The sequence below is a fragment of the Chinchilla lanigera genome, unplaced genomic scaffold (genome assembly GCF_000276665.1).
Source record: "Chinchilla lanigera isolate Chin_1 unplaced genomic scaffold, ChiLan1.0 scaffold00003, whole genome shotgun sequence".
In the NCBI taxonomy this organism is placed as follows: domain Eukaryota; kingdom Metazoa; phylum Chordata; class Mammalia; order Rodentia; family Chinchillidae; genus Chinchilla; species Chinchilla lanigera.
The window spans coordinates 31,909,450-31,924,086 of NW_004955404.1; positions in this window are offsets into that span (position 1 = coordinate 31,909,450).

Genomic DNA, 14,637 nt, shown 5'->3' on the forward strand with positions numbered 1-14,637 from the left:
GTGTATTGCTGAGATTAAGGATGTGTGGATTAGCTCCATTACCGGTTTAGCATAGTTCTGAGTGACACTACCTGAAAGGCAACAGTCTGGATGGAATTTAAAGGGACATAAAGAAGTTGCTTTGCTATTTCTCTGCTGATTGTCAGCCAACTATGGACAGATACCTCTACAAACTGTGAACTGAAATAAACCTTTCCTCTAACTTTGGGTGTTGGGTATCAGGTCTCAGCAATGAGAAAAATAACTAAGACAGATTTTCATACCAGGGTTGTGGGGTCCTTGCTGTATCTGTGCCTATCTATGTGGTTCAGAAATCTTTGGAACTGGCTTGTGGGAAGAGTTTGGAAAGTTTTGGAGATGTCAGCTAAAGAAGCAACCCTGGAATACTTTAAGCTGCACTTGATGGGAGAGTCCGGTCAGAGCTCAGAAGATCAGAATGCTGATAGAAGTGCAGCAGATGAAGACTAGGGTCAGGAGGTTTCCACTGGGAAGAAGGATTGCATTGGCTTTTGGATTCCAGACCATGTATACTATATGTTGGCAGAAAATGTGTCTGCATTTTGTTCTTTGATGTCCCCCCAAATTTGGTGTCTGCATTTGTTCCCTGACTTTACCTGAGGACTAATTAATCTGGCAGAAGTAATTTCAAGGCAGTCTAATATTGTGGTGGTGGTGTGGCTACTGTTGGGGCTTTCAGCCAGATTTATGTTGAGAATTAAGATCAAAGGGGCCAGCAGAATTATTTAAAATGTTTTGAGTTTGGTCATAAGGAAGCTCTGGTAGAGTTGTGGACTGCAAAGATAGAAGAGAAGAGAACTTGGTTGCTGAGCAGAAATAGGACAATAGAAAAGTGAGCCTTGGGACATCACAAGAATCAAGAAGATCCCAGCATTTGCAGCCTTGGAGTTGCAACTGTAAAGATTTTGCTTTGAGAAGAGAGCCTCGGAGCATCATGTCCCAAAATGTTAGCAGCCTAGGAAATTTGTTCTTTGGGATTGGGTTCATAGTGGTAAGCCAAAAGAAAAGAAAGCCTGGCTACTGCTCCAGCTGGTAGCAGACCTTGGCATCATCCACATAGTGCTGGTTTTTAAGTGCATGGAGAATGCAAGAGTTGAAAGGCCAGGAAGACTTCCTCCCAAATTTTAGAAGAAGGCCTAAAAGGCCAGGCAGTGTGCTCCTGAGAAGGCAGGGTATGAAGCTGAGTGTGAAGCTAAAGGTGTAGTGGAGACCCCAGAAAACTGGGGAAGTGAGGAACATAGATCATCTGAGGAAAACTGCAAGGAGTGGGCAAAGTGAGCCCAAGAGAGAAGCCATGAGGGCTACAGCCACTGACTGTACCATGCGTTGGAGCCATTCAAGCCCTTTAGAGTTCACATCTTGCCGCAGATTGCCCTTGATGCTAGACATGGAACTATGGGATTTAATGTTTTCTGTGTTGGATTTTGGACTTATTTTGGTCACATTCCTTTCTGTTCCTCTGTTTGGAGTGGGAATGTTTGTTTGTCTTGTGGCATTGTATGTGGGAGTTAACTTTCTTTCCATTTGTATTGGGGGGGGGGTCCCAGCTAAGAATTTGCCTTAAATCTCAGAGGAGACTTCGGAATTGGACTTGTCAGCAACACTGAAACTGCTAAAATTTTGACCTAAAGATGAACTAAATACCTTCTGGATAAAGGGATGCACATGAGTCTTTTGGGTGGCAGGGACAACATGTTAACTGTTTATATCTAGATGTCCCCCCAAAAGCCTCATGTGCTCATTGGTAGGGCTTTTTGGAGATGGCTAGATCTAGGGTGTGTGAATGTGGAGTAAGGGTGTAATGCTGGGATTAGGGGTGTGAAGCTGTGATTAAGGCTATGTGAATTAGTCCATTCTTGGTTTAGCAGAGTTCTGAGTGACACCATTCAAAAGGCAGGTAGCCTGGATGGAATATAAAGAGACAGAAAGAAGCAGCTTTGCTACTTCACTGCTGTCTCCCTTCTGCCTATCCTTCTTTGCCAGGTACTATTTCCCCTCTGCCATTTCACCCTGCCATGGAGCCAGCTAACTATGGACTGAAACCTCTACAAACTGTGAGCTGAAATAAACCTTTTCTCCTTTAACTTCCAGTGTCAGGTGTTTTGTCTGAGTAATGAGAAAAGTAACTAAGATATTAGCCATTTGTAATTGGTCCCTTAGAAAGCAGAAGATTAAAAATAAATCAGGAAGTTCACAGAAAAGTGAAATGGTGAAAGACATATGGTAATATTGCATCAATTTGATTTTTGAAAATGTGGATTTTGTGAAGAATGAGATTAAAACTGACCTTTCCTTTTTGATGACAATCATTGCTGTGTTTGTACAAGTTTTAAATTTAGACTTAGCAACTCACTTGTGTTATTTGGAGAGCTTAGAAGAAACTCTTTTTACTTGAAAAAGTAAGGTGTATTAAGATGCATAAATATCTTTATGTACTTCAATTTCCTTTTTACTATCTGGAAAGCATTCGGAGATTATGCCCATGAACACTGCATATTCATGATTATCCATAAAGGATATGATTCAGAATTTGATTTTAAACTATTGCCCTTAATTTACATATTCTCCAAGTTTCCACTTTAGTCATCAAAACTACTCAGAGATAAATTTAGAGCTAAGGAAGGTAGGTAATTTCTCTAGCTTATTTTTAAAAATCAGTCCTTTTGAGGTAGCCTATTGTATTGTCAGACAGGTATCATCACTTTAAATCTGTCTTTGTTGAACAGAAATTCAGTTTCTTGTATTTCTTGCTCAGTCACCACCATCTTCACTCAGTGGTGATGCAGAATAATGCTGTTCATTCCTTCTTGGATTCCTACATTTTCCTTTCAATTACAGTGTATTTTTCAGGCTGATCTTTTTGTTTGTTTTTTTGTTTTGTTTTTCTTCTGGTACCAGGAATCAAACTCACAACCTGTGCTTGCCAGGCAGGTGCTTTGCCACTGAGTTAAATCCCCAGCCCTTCAGGCTGATCTGTAACTTGTTCATAAACACAGTGTATTGGGTCCTTTTTCCTACAATCTTTCAATTAAACACTAGTTGGTGATGACATTTGGTAATATATTATTCAGAATTAAATCAGTGCCCCTTGTGTGCACCTTGCAGGCAACATGGTAGAACCCCTGACTCTTATAGTTCTGGAAGCTATTTCTCTTGATGAGGAGAAGGTTGCTGAATCAAAATAACTTTTATTGGAGACAAACCTCAATCATAAGTTTCAACTTTTATAGATACAGTAGGAATTATTTAATATTTTGGGGGAAATCACAAATCAAGTTTAGCTTTTAGAAAAGTAAATCTGGCATTTGTAATGCAAAAGTATTATAAGGGAAAACTAGTAAGTTTGTACTGAATTTATTCGTTCTATATCATATGTATAGATTTGATCAGTAAGCAATCATTTGTTTATTTCTAAGACACATATAATACACACATGAAAGAGAAACAGGAGAAAGATACAGTCCAACACAGTCTACCAAGTTCCCTCTTCTATTTAAGTCTCCTTTAGCATGACAATTCAGCTCCTCACATACCATGAAGCATCTTTATTTTGTACACAGGGCTATTATAACAGAAAGTATATCATAAATGATTTAAATGGTACACTCTTCTAAGTGTGCTATCACTGCTAACTCATTTATTCTTCTTCTGAACTCTTTGAAATCATACTTCCATCATCAATTTATAAATGAGGAAACTCAGGGACAGAGCATTGATGTAATATGTATGGTATCCCACAGCTGGTAAGCAGTGAGCTCAGTGGTCTGGTTTTAATGTGATTGGTCTGAGCATCTTCACTGTGCTGCCTCAGCAGAGTTAGGGCAATAAAAACTCCCTCAATGTAACTGTGAAGAAACTGGCCCCTCCTTCACAACCTGGTGTCACAGATGTTTATATCCCTGTAAGCAGCCTCCTTCCATGGGAATAAGGGCTGAAAGACAGAAATAGCAAATCTGGATGTTTGCTTCCATTTTAAGAGCAAATATGCTTCAGCTGAGAAGTGTATTAAATAGGTGAAGTCACTCTTCTATCAAAACAAGCTGAAAGTGGAGTTTAATTTGTTTTCCTTTTTAAGAAATTTTTTCTAGTCTATTTTTGCAAAGTATGTTATTAATAAATTATTTTTAAAAATGCAATTTTCATTTGACTTAAGCAGTCATCAGTTCATAGCTAGACTTTACATCTGAAAACATTTTTTAATGTTCAATTTTATGACTTGTCCATTTGCAGCTGATTATTCATAGAAGTTATGTTCTATAAAATTACCACTAATGATGTATTTATGAATAATGAACCTTTGCTCCTAAGGAAATACAGAGTTTAGCACCTTTGAGCCTTTAACACAACATTTATATCAAGCACTTAGTATGTAGCCTTGTCTTATGTGTACTTCTGTTTAAGTACAATTTATTTAAATTATATTGCTTATTCATCATTGAGGTCACAGCCAGCAGTACTATAGAAGGGCTACAACATATGTCTGAATGAACCTTATCTAACATGTAAGCTTTTGCATGGGGCACATCGTGGTCTTCATGTATCTAGGAATATAATACTTATACTCAACAGCCATTTTTAACATTAAGATCATTAACAAAATGGTCTTACATAAAACACTTAGCAGTAAGTGGATCATGAAAAGAATATTTGTGTTTAGTATGAGAATTGAACTATGAAAACAAAAGATCACCTTGTTTGAATATAGCCAGGAATGGACTTTAGAAAACTCAAATCTTTCCTCACAGCCGCATGCTCACAGTGACCTTAAAAGGGCCATACCCAACAATTTGAAACCTATAAATCAATTTAAGCAAGTAGGTAAGTCCCCAAAGATAGAGTCTATGAACAGTGAGGACCAACTCTGTCATCTGCCTTTCCATTTTATTAAAACCCCAAGATTGCTATTTTGTGAAGATAGCAATTGTGATGGACTTTATGATTAACAATGATAACTGAAAAACTGAGAGATCTTTGATATTTTTCCAAAGGGCAGTATTTCTCCAAGTGTCATAATATTTTGGATTATCTTTTAAAGATGAGATTCAGAATTGTTGTTCTGATGGTTAAGAGTACTCTTGCTAAAAGATGTTAATTGTATTAACTGAGTTTGAAGCCTGTGCGTTTCCTTTCCTTTATCTCTTAGGATTGGTGAGGCTTTTAGGCACTACAATATATAAATCCTTACAAAAAAGTTTAAAACATCTTTATATAAATATCTGCTGAAGAAAAGAAAATTAGACAAGCTGCAGAAGACCAAAGACAAGTCTTACTGGTAAGCAAACTGAAAATAAAGCAAGAATAAACTTGGGGGCTAGCTTTTTAACAGAAACTAGGAAAATCAAAATACAGAAGATTATCATGTTTAGTGATCTGACAAGACAGAACAGTTAAGCTGGAATTATACATGTTGAGAAAATATCCTTCAAAACTGAAGTCTATGTAAAGACTTTACAGTCAAAGAAAATATTAGACAATTTAAAACTAGCATATCTTCAGTACAAAAATTTTAGGAAGTTCTTCAGTCTTACAAAAAATAAACCTTGACAGAAATTACAGAAAGGAATAAGGAAATATAGCAATAAAATGCAATGGAAAATACATGTGTGGGTATAGATAATATGTACTGAATCTTTACTATAAGAATTATAATGTCTTACAGTGTTTATAATTTAGGTTAGAAATAAGGTATGTGCTTCTTTATAGCTAAGTAGTACTCCACTGTATAAAAATACCACATCTTTTTTATCCATTCCTCAGTTGATGGACATTTGGGTTATTTCCAAGATTTAGCTATGACGTATTGTGCTGCTATAAAAATGGTATTGCTGTGGTATGTTGTTTTTAATTCTTCTCAGAAAATGCCCAGAAGGGGAATAATTGGGTCAAATGGGACCTCTAATGCTAGTTTTTTGAGGAATCTCCACACTGATTTCCACAATGGTTGTATCAATCTACGTTACCACTAACAGTGGAGAAGGGTTCCTCTTTCCTCAGAGTCCCACCAGCATTTGTTATTGGTTGATTTCTTGACGATAGCCTTTCTTTCTGTAGCTAGATGGAATCTTAGTGTTGTTTTAATTTGAATTTATTGACTTACTAGTGATGTTGCCCATTTTTCATATATTTATTTGCCATTTGTATTTCTTCATCTGAGAAGTATGTATTCATCTTTTTGGATTGGGTCCTTAAACTTGGGGTGCCCTATCTTTTTTCAGTTCTTTATATGTTCCCCATAGAAGTCCTTTGTCTGAGGGATAGTTGGCTAAATTTTTTTCCAATATGTGGGTTTTTTTTTCACTCTGTTGGTGATTTTCTTTGAAGTGCAAAACCTTTTTAATAAGATGAGACTCCAGTTGTTGATTTTTTGAAGTACTTCCCATGTGGTTATAGGTAAATGGATGCAACTAGAGACCATACCCATAGGTGAAACAACTCAGACTCACATGTGTAAACATTGTATTATCCCTCTAGTGTAAGTGAAAGAGGCAATAAGATCCAAAATGCACAACAGGTATTGTGAAAGGGAAAGAAGCTGCTCAAAAGGAAAGAACAACTGAGATGGGGAAAGGAGAAAAGAAAGAAGGGAAAAAAATATATATATACATACAAAATAGCTAAGATAATTATGCTACTAATTTCTTTGAGTTCATTATAAGAAATGGTTTGTGATTATATTGTTTGATCAATTTTGCATGTGTATGTCTTGTAATCTGAGGAACTACTTTGAAGATAACAGTATGCAATATAATAACCATTGTTAATTTCCTATTATCTTGTTTTGAAATTCTGTGTCATTGTTTTTATTGTTTTTCTCCTTTTAAAATAAAAAATATGGAAAGGAGAACTAAAAAAGCAATAAGTTATGTGAAAATAATAAGCAAGAGAACAAAAGTGATTAAAATTACTTGGTCAAAATAGGATATAATAAATGAAGGATGTGCATTATAAATTATAGAATAACCACTGAATAATAATAATACTAATAATGCTAATAATAATATATATAAATAAACAACTGGGATGAGGGAAAAAAGAAAAAATGCAGGGAAAACATGTATATGTATGTATATATATGTATATGTATATATGTATATATACACACACACATACACACACACACAAGATAGCTAAGATAGTTGTAGTACTAATTTCTATTGGTTTATTGAAAGGAACAGTTAATGCTTTAATTATTTTTCTTCACCAGTGTTGCATGCTTATATCTGGTAATTGGAACATCTAATTTGACAACAACGATATGCAATATAACAACAATTGTTGAAATCCTACCATCTTCTTTAATGAAGCTCTGTATTGCTTCTAATTTTTTTAATATTTGTTATTATCTTTAACTGTTTGATTAATCTTGCATTGTTACATCTGGTAATCTGAGAAACTTTGTTGAAGATAACGATATGTAATATAACAGCCATTGTTAATTCTTATCATCTTGTTTTGAAATCCAGTATCTTTTTATTGTTTTTGTGTTACTTTATTTTTGTTTTGTTGTTGTTACTTTTTTCTCTTTGAAATTAAAAATATATAACTAAAATAAGAAAAAAGAATAATAAACAGTATTTTTAAGACAAGAAAAAAGAATCAAAGACCAAAGTCAAAAAGGAAATAAATAACAAAGATGTAAACATAAACTCAACAATATCCTTACTTACAATAAATGTGGCTAAACATCCATCTAAAAGATAAGATACCAACTTGGATTAAAAAGCAAAACATCAACACTCAAATGTATGTTCTTTATAAGAAATAGATGGGAAACAGATTGACAAAAGAGTAAGTTGGAAGTAAAATATAAAAAAGTACAATAAAAACCCTAACTATGAAAATCCCTAATGCATCCATATAAAGACAGAAGCTACTCTGAGGTAATATATAATAAAAAAAATCCAAAACTAACAATAAAAATGCACATTTATAATCCGAGATGAATATTTAACATATTTCTCTGTATTACAGATAAAATATTCAAAGATCACTAATGATATGGAGGATTTGTGTATTACACTTATCATATTTGACCAAATTGAAATATATGTAACTATTGTGTCATGAAATTCAGAATCACATTTTTTTCTGAGTGCCAATGGAATCTGCACAAAAATAGAACATACACTGGACAATAATAAATTAATATACAGCAATTTTCAAAGAATAAAATAATATGGAATATGTTCTCTGAACATAGTAGAATTAACACAGAAATCATGTAAGGTAAATGTGATTAAAAATTCCCCAACTATTAAGAGCTTGCTTATAGGTAAAAGGAGAAATCATAATGGAAATTAGAAAGCAATTTGATATGTGTGATCATGAAAATACTACATATAAAATCTTCTGAGACTAAATTTTGTTTTATCTTGTGCTGATTGATTTGCTACATTTTTCAAGGAATTTGTTCATTTCATCAAAATTGTTGAATTTGTTGGCATAAGGTTTTGTAGTATCCTCTTACATTCTTTTTACCGATTATAGATTCAGTAATGATAACTCCTCTTACATTCCCCATACTGATAACCTGTAAACTTAATTGTACTCAGAGTAGCTATAACATAAGCATGAAATTATTCATCTTTTGAGATACACAAAAATTTATGTTATATTTTCATTGTCATTAGCTTAAAAATTTTGAAACCTGATTTTAGTGATTTATGCAGGAAGATTTGATAAAGTTTAAAAGTAGTGCTTTAAGAATTCTCATCAGTGTAAGAATATAAAGGAACATCCAAAATCTATATAGTATATCTGCATAAGCCAAAACTTAATTATAAAATATTGCTTTACCTTGGGCTAGGGATTTAGCTCAGTGGCACAGAGCCTGCCTGGCAAGCGCAATGTGGTGTGTTCGATTCCTGGTACTGGAAAAAAAACAAAAACAAAAAACAAAAACAAAAAATATTGCTTTACCTCTGAGTTCAGAAGCAAGGCAAGGATGCCCACTACCAGTAATGTATGAGACCTTAGTGTGACAAGGCAATAAAAAATAAAACATACTACGACTGGAAAGATCAACATTGTCACTACAGACAGATGACATTGCTTCATATAAAAATATAAGAAGTATGAAATGATAGGTTAATTACATGGCTATTAAGTGACTTTAGAAAGATTGGTGGGTACAGGTCAATATAAAATCAACTTTGTTTCCATAAACTAGTAACAAAAATTAGAAACTAAAATTAATAATACAAAGCATCTTTAGTACTTATGAATAGATCTAATAAAAATATCAAGAATCTCTAGTTCTTAGGAAATAAGTGTAATGAAAGAAGTATATGACCTCTGGTCTAGAAACTACATTCTTCTGAAGGATTAAAGATGATCTGATGAAAAGGAAGTATTCACCTTGTCTCATAAAGACTCAATTTTGTGAAGATAACAAGTCTCACTGAATTGATTAAGAGTAATATCCCATTAAAAATCTCAGAAGCTTTGAGTGTGTGTGTGTGTGTGTGTGTGTGTGTGTATGTTTGTGTGTGTGATACTGACCACCTAATTCTAAAATACAAATGAACATTCTAAAAAAATCTAGGTTAATCAAGCCAAGCTAAACTTGAATAATAATAAGCAAATTAACATACTCTGGCATGTATTAAGATGATTGTATTATAAAGCCACAAAAATAAAGACAGTGTTACAATGGAACAAGGACAGACACATAAGGCCATGGGAAAAAAGAGCCCAGAATCAGCCCCACACAGACTGTTACCAGAGGTATGACAGGGGAACTACTGCACTTTGTGGGAGGAAAGCCTTTTCCATAAATAGTGCTTGGTCAACTGTATAACCATATGAAGAAGAAATTACACATTGACCTACATCTCACATCACATGCAAGAAAATATGGGTTTGTATTGTAAAGTTAAATGTTACAGATAAGCTGGGGATATAGCTCAGTGGTAAAAACACTTGCCTGGCAAGCACAAGGTCATTAGTTCAAGTCCCAGTACTAAAAAAAAAAAAAAAGTTACAGATAAAACAACAAAGCCTCTAGAATAAGATATAGGAGAATACCTTCCTGAATTTATGATGGAAATCATTTCCTAAGCAGCATATCAAAAAGTCCTAATCAGAATATCATGGATTAATTGGATTTCATTAGATTTAAATATTTTGGTTAATCAAACACCCAAGAAAATCAGGGTGTAAATCACATACTGGGAAGGCATTTAGTAATACATAACATTTTATAAATATATTGTTGAATGTCCTTTTCTAGCATCTATGTCTGCTATCATTTATGTACCTTCTCTTAGAAATAAATAACAAAAATATGAGAAAAAGATTTAAAGTTATTTACAAAGATAACACTGTAATTAAGAATTACCAAAAGGTGCTTCATAAGTTGTCTTCCTGGTGCTTGGTTTACATGCCTGCATCTTTGGTTCAAAAGAACACAAGCCATGCCAGGTCACCACCAGGATGTCTCAGCTTGCTTCTCTAAAGTCAGGATGTTTCTAAGCTCCAAGCTGAAGAGAGTAACTCTGAAGAGAGTAACCTCCACCAGTAACTTTCGCAGCTAAGGTTCACCACAATGATCCTGCTAAGATAATCCTAATGGCCAGTGGTTCTTATCCTTTCATTTCAGTTATTCAGTATGATTCAACGTCATCAGCATCACAATGTACATACACCTCTTCCTTTTCCACAGGACAGCTTGGCAAAGACAAAATATCTCAGCCTGCAATATGTTTGGTTTTCTCCAAACACAACGTGTGAAAATTTGACCCTCATTTGTGTTCCCAGAGGGCTTATTCTGATGTCTTCCCCAAAAGAGAAGGAACAACTTTAATCCACAAATTATTCTTCACCTGGTTTATAAATAAGGAAGAAGGAAGTCAGGAAGGAAGGCAAGGTGGGAGAAAGGATAGAAATAAAAGTTAGGAAAGTCCTCTTTCCTAGAGTCCTACCTCACATTATTTCAATGCTTCCTCAGTTCTTATTTTACAGACTAGGTAAACACTGTGTAGGAACATTTTTCCTTCAAATGTGAGGAATATTCATAGATGTTCAAATGTCATCAGAGCAAACACCTGCAGCCCACAACTATTTTAAACCAAGAGAATCACACAGCATGCAGAGCAGAAAGCTCAGTTTTAAGCCTCAGGTAGCAGACAGTATTCCAGCAGCTTGTGAAAGTCTCATCCAGGTGATCTTAATCATCCTGTTTTTAAAAAGGAAAGAACTGTATAAAACTACATGTGAGGACTGTGGCTATGGTACAGCGTCACATTTCCCCCTTTCATTGTATATGAATGTGAGCAACACATGAAAACTATTATGACCCTCTGGAGATGGGGACTGCACTTTCTCCCTGTGCATGACTCAGTCACCCCTTTTTCTATTTCTTGTCAATGTAATTTTATAGACATTCCATTTTCCTTGTGGTATATCAGAAGGATTCACAGAGATTCTGAGATAGAGGAAGCTTGTGAATTATCTCTCAGAGAACTAGCATGTCCCAGTTGATGTCCTCATGGGAGAAGCAGCAATTACATTTTTCTCTTCAAATTCTGGCTAAATGTGACATTTCCATTTGTTGGTATGATCTTCTTCCTGTCCCTGGTGAAAGTTGTCCCTTGCATACGAATATCCTTCACTGAACAAATAAGAGACGGTAAGGGAAAGACACCACGGCAGATGCTTGTGGGTCTTGGCTGATTCCTTCATGCCCAGAAAGGACAGAGGACATTGGTCCATCCCTGTGTGTTAAGAGCAAGATAGGTTGGGATTTCCTCACCTACCTGACTCACTTCTCAAGTGATGGCTCCTATGTCTTCTCAGGCTTCCTATCTCTTTCAGGAGCCCTGCCTCTTTCAATCCTCCTGACCTATGCTGGCCAGTTCTTCTCTTGTCAGGGAAGTTGGAGAAGAAAGCCATCTTACTGTCCTCCTCTCCTGTGTGTTGTGTGAAGAGATACACCTTTGAAGCTGTCTTCATGGCAAGGGTAAGATCACAGGCTCAAGGAAAACACATGGTTTTAAGGACAACAGTCAGCAAAGGCAGGATACAAGTATTTTGATGACCGTCAAAGGTTGCCTTTAAGGAAAAACCTACCTACCCAGAAGGGAGTGTAGACACTGGGGAACCAGGGCAAACCATTGCTAGGGTTATTTGGACAAGGGGGTAAGCAGTTACATCTAAGGAAAGGTGACTGAGTGTATCAGTTAGGAGTTTCTAAAGGAACAGAATCAATATAAAACATGTGTAAGTATACAAAGGGATGTATTAGGTAGGCTTACAAGATCAGAAGTAGAAAAGAAACAATGGCTATAGGAGAAGAGATGGCAATGTCAAAAACTGGAGCTCTTCCACAAAACAGGAAACATTTCCTTTTTTCCACTTTCATCTGTCTATACCACAAACCTATTGGTTGGCACCACTCATAACTAGGGTGGGTCTTTCCCTCTCAGTTTGCTGGCCTACATGTCAATCACCTAGACAAACCCAGAACTTACTAATCTACTAGGCTGCTCATACTCAAATCAAATTAATTGTGATGTATAACAATTAATGAATACACTGAGGGAATTTGGATAAATGATTGCAAGATTTTGGGATCTAAGCTCAGGTAGGACTGATGGTTGAAAAGTGATGATCTGAAACAGACGTAATCAGGCAATTGTCTTGCAGTGATAGCAAAGCCTTCAGAACTTTCAATGACAACAAACAGCCCACTGAGGCACATGTGTCATAGGTTCACCACCTCTGAGAGGAATCAAAAGGACCTTCCAGCTCTCAGTAAGAACTTAGATGAACAAGTTGCAGCATTTGAATTACTCTCCTAGAATGGTTTATTTTTACATTTCCTCCTATACTTCTGGTAAAACAGTTTCTGTTATAATACATGGTCTAAAAATGTCTTCATGGTGAAAAAAATTATTCATAGCTGCACTATGTGGAGTTATATAGATACAGTGGTGTTATTTTCAGGAAGACTCAATTAGAAATATTCTGGCTCAAAATAAACATGTATTCATCATAGCATGTTTTGATTTGTGCATTGGAATACAGGACCTATATATGCATGGAACATAAAAGATAATAATAGTATTTCTGAAGTCATGTCCTCAGATGGGATCTGAGGGACTCCCCAAAGGAAGAGATGGAGACCTCCACTCAGCCAGCCAACGCAGTTCTTGATTCACATCATGGAAAAAGAATTTCCGGATATATAAGCATGAGGCACAGACACATTTATTAGGCAGAGTTCAAAAGTAAGGAGGACTAGGAAAAGGACTCCAGCTTGAGTAACAGAGGAGATGCAGGGGTTCAGACAGGTCCACTCACAAAAGCACAAGACCAGCTTCCACGGATTAGCTGGAGCAGATGAGGGCCCAGTTGAGCACTCTCTCAGTTCTGGTCCTAGTTTCATAGCTCCAGTTTCCTGGTGGCTTGAGGAATGTTCTGGCTCCCATGAGATGATTGTTCTTGTTCGGGAGGGATGATTCATCATAGGGTGGTCTGTAAGGGTTTACTTTTCTGGTACCTAAGGTGATTACAGATTTAAAAGCTTCTAGTTATCACTTTAGGAACTAAACATGGAAAAAACTGGTAATCTGATGTCTCTGTAAATCCTGAAAACTATCTTAGTTACTCTTATTTTGGCGACCTCAGTATTGAAGGGAGATGAGATAAGCTAGGTAGATTTAGGGCTAATGAACCTTGTTTTGCCAACTTTTCCTACATGATGAACATCCTTGTGTGCAGAGATGAGCTGGGATCTGACTCAGAGTTTTAAGATACGGAGGAAGAGTTTCCTTTTTACCTGTTTATTTTATCCTACCTCAGTTACAGTGCTGAGGAAGAGCTTCAAGTCTGTGTGATGCCTGAAAAGCCCACTGAACATTCTCTTGCTGTGGGCTAGCGCCTGAGTACACCGTGCATGTCCATGCCCCAAGTGGCAGAGGGTCTCACATGCTGTGCTACGTAAGGTGGGTGGGGGTCAGCAGGATAAGAAAAAGTTCTCACTACAGGTGAATCTGATTTCAGATGACCTAATTAGCCCTGATTCCAGCAGGTACACAGATATTGTGACTCAAAATAAAGTAGCATGTGGCACAGGTGAGATATTGTGTAATGAAATACATAGGTTCTTACACTAAAGAAATGCATTGCAATGTTAGAAAGCACCATTTCTTATTGGATAAAATGTAGCCCTTGGAATACTAACACTTGAGTTTGTATCACAGCTCCAGCACTGTGACCGTAAGCAAAATATTTATTCCTCTGCACCTCAGTTTCTTGTGTGTATGTAAGTGTTGTGATTGTACCTATAAAATAATTAGCATAGTGGCATAACACATAATACATTTTCATTTAATGGTGGTCACCATTTACATATAAGACCCAATGTGGAGAAAATTTACTGGTCTCCCTATTCAAGGGTCAATATTTTGTTAGTGTCTAACATTTGAACATCTTATTTTCTTATATATTTACTGGAGAAGGGCATGATTTGAGGTTTTGGTTCTATTGAAGGATATTTAGTGATAATGAGCATACATAATTATGTATTTGTGCATGAGTATTAATGTATGTTGGTGATGGTGTACATAAGGAATGTGTGTGTGTGCATCTGTAGATGAGTATGTAAATACATGAGTA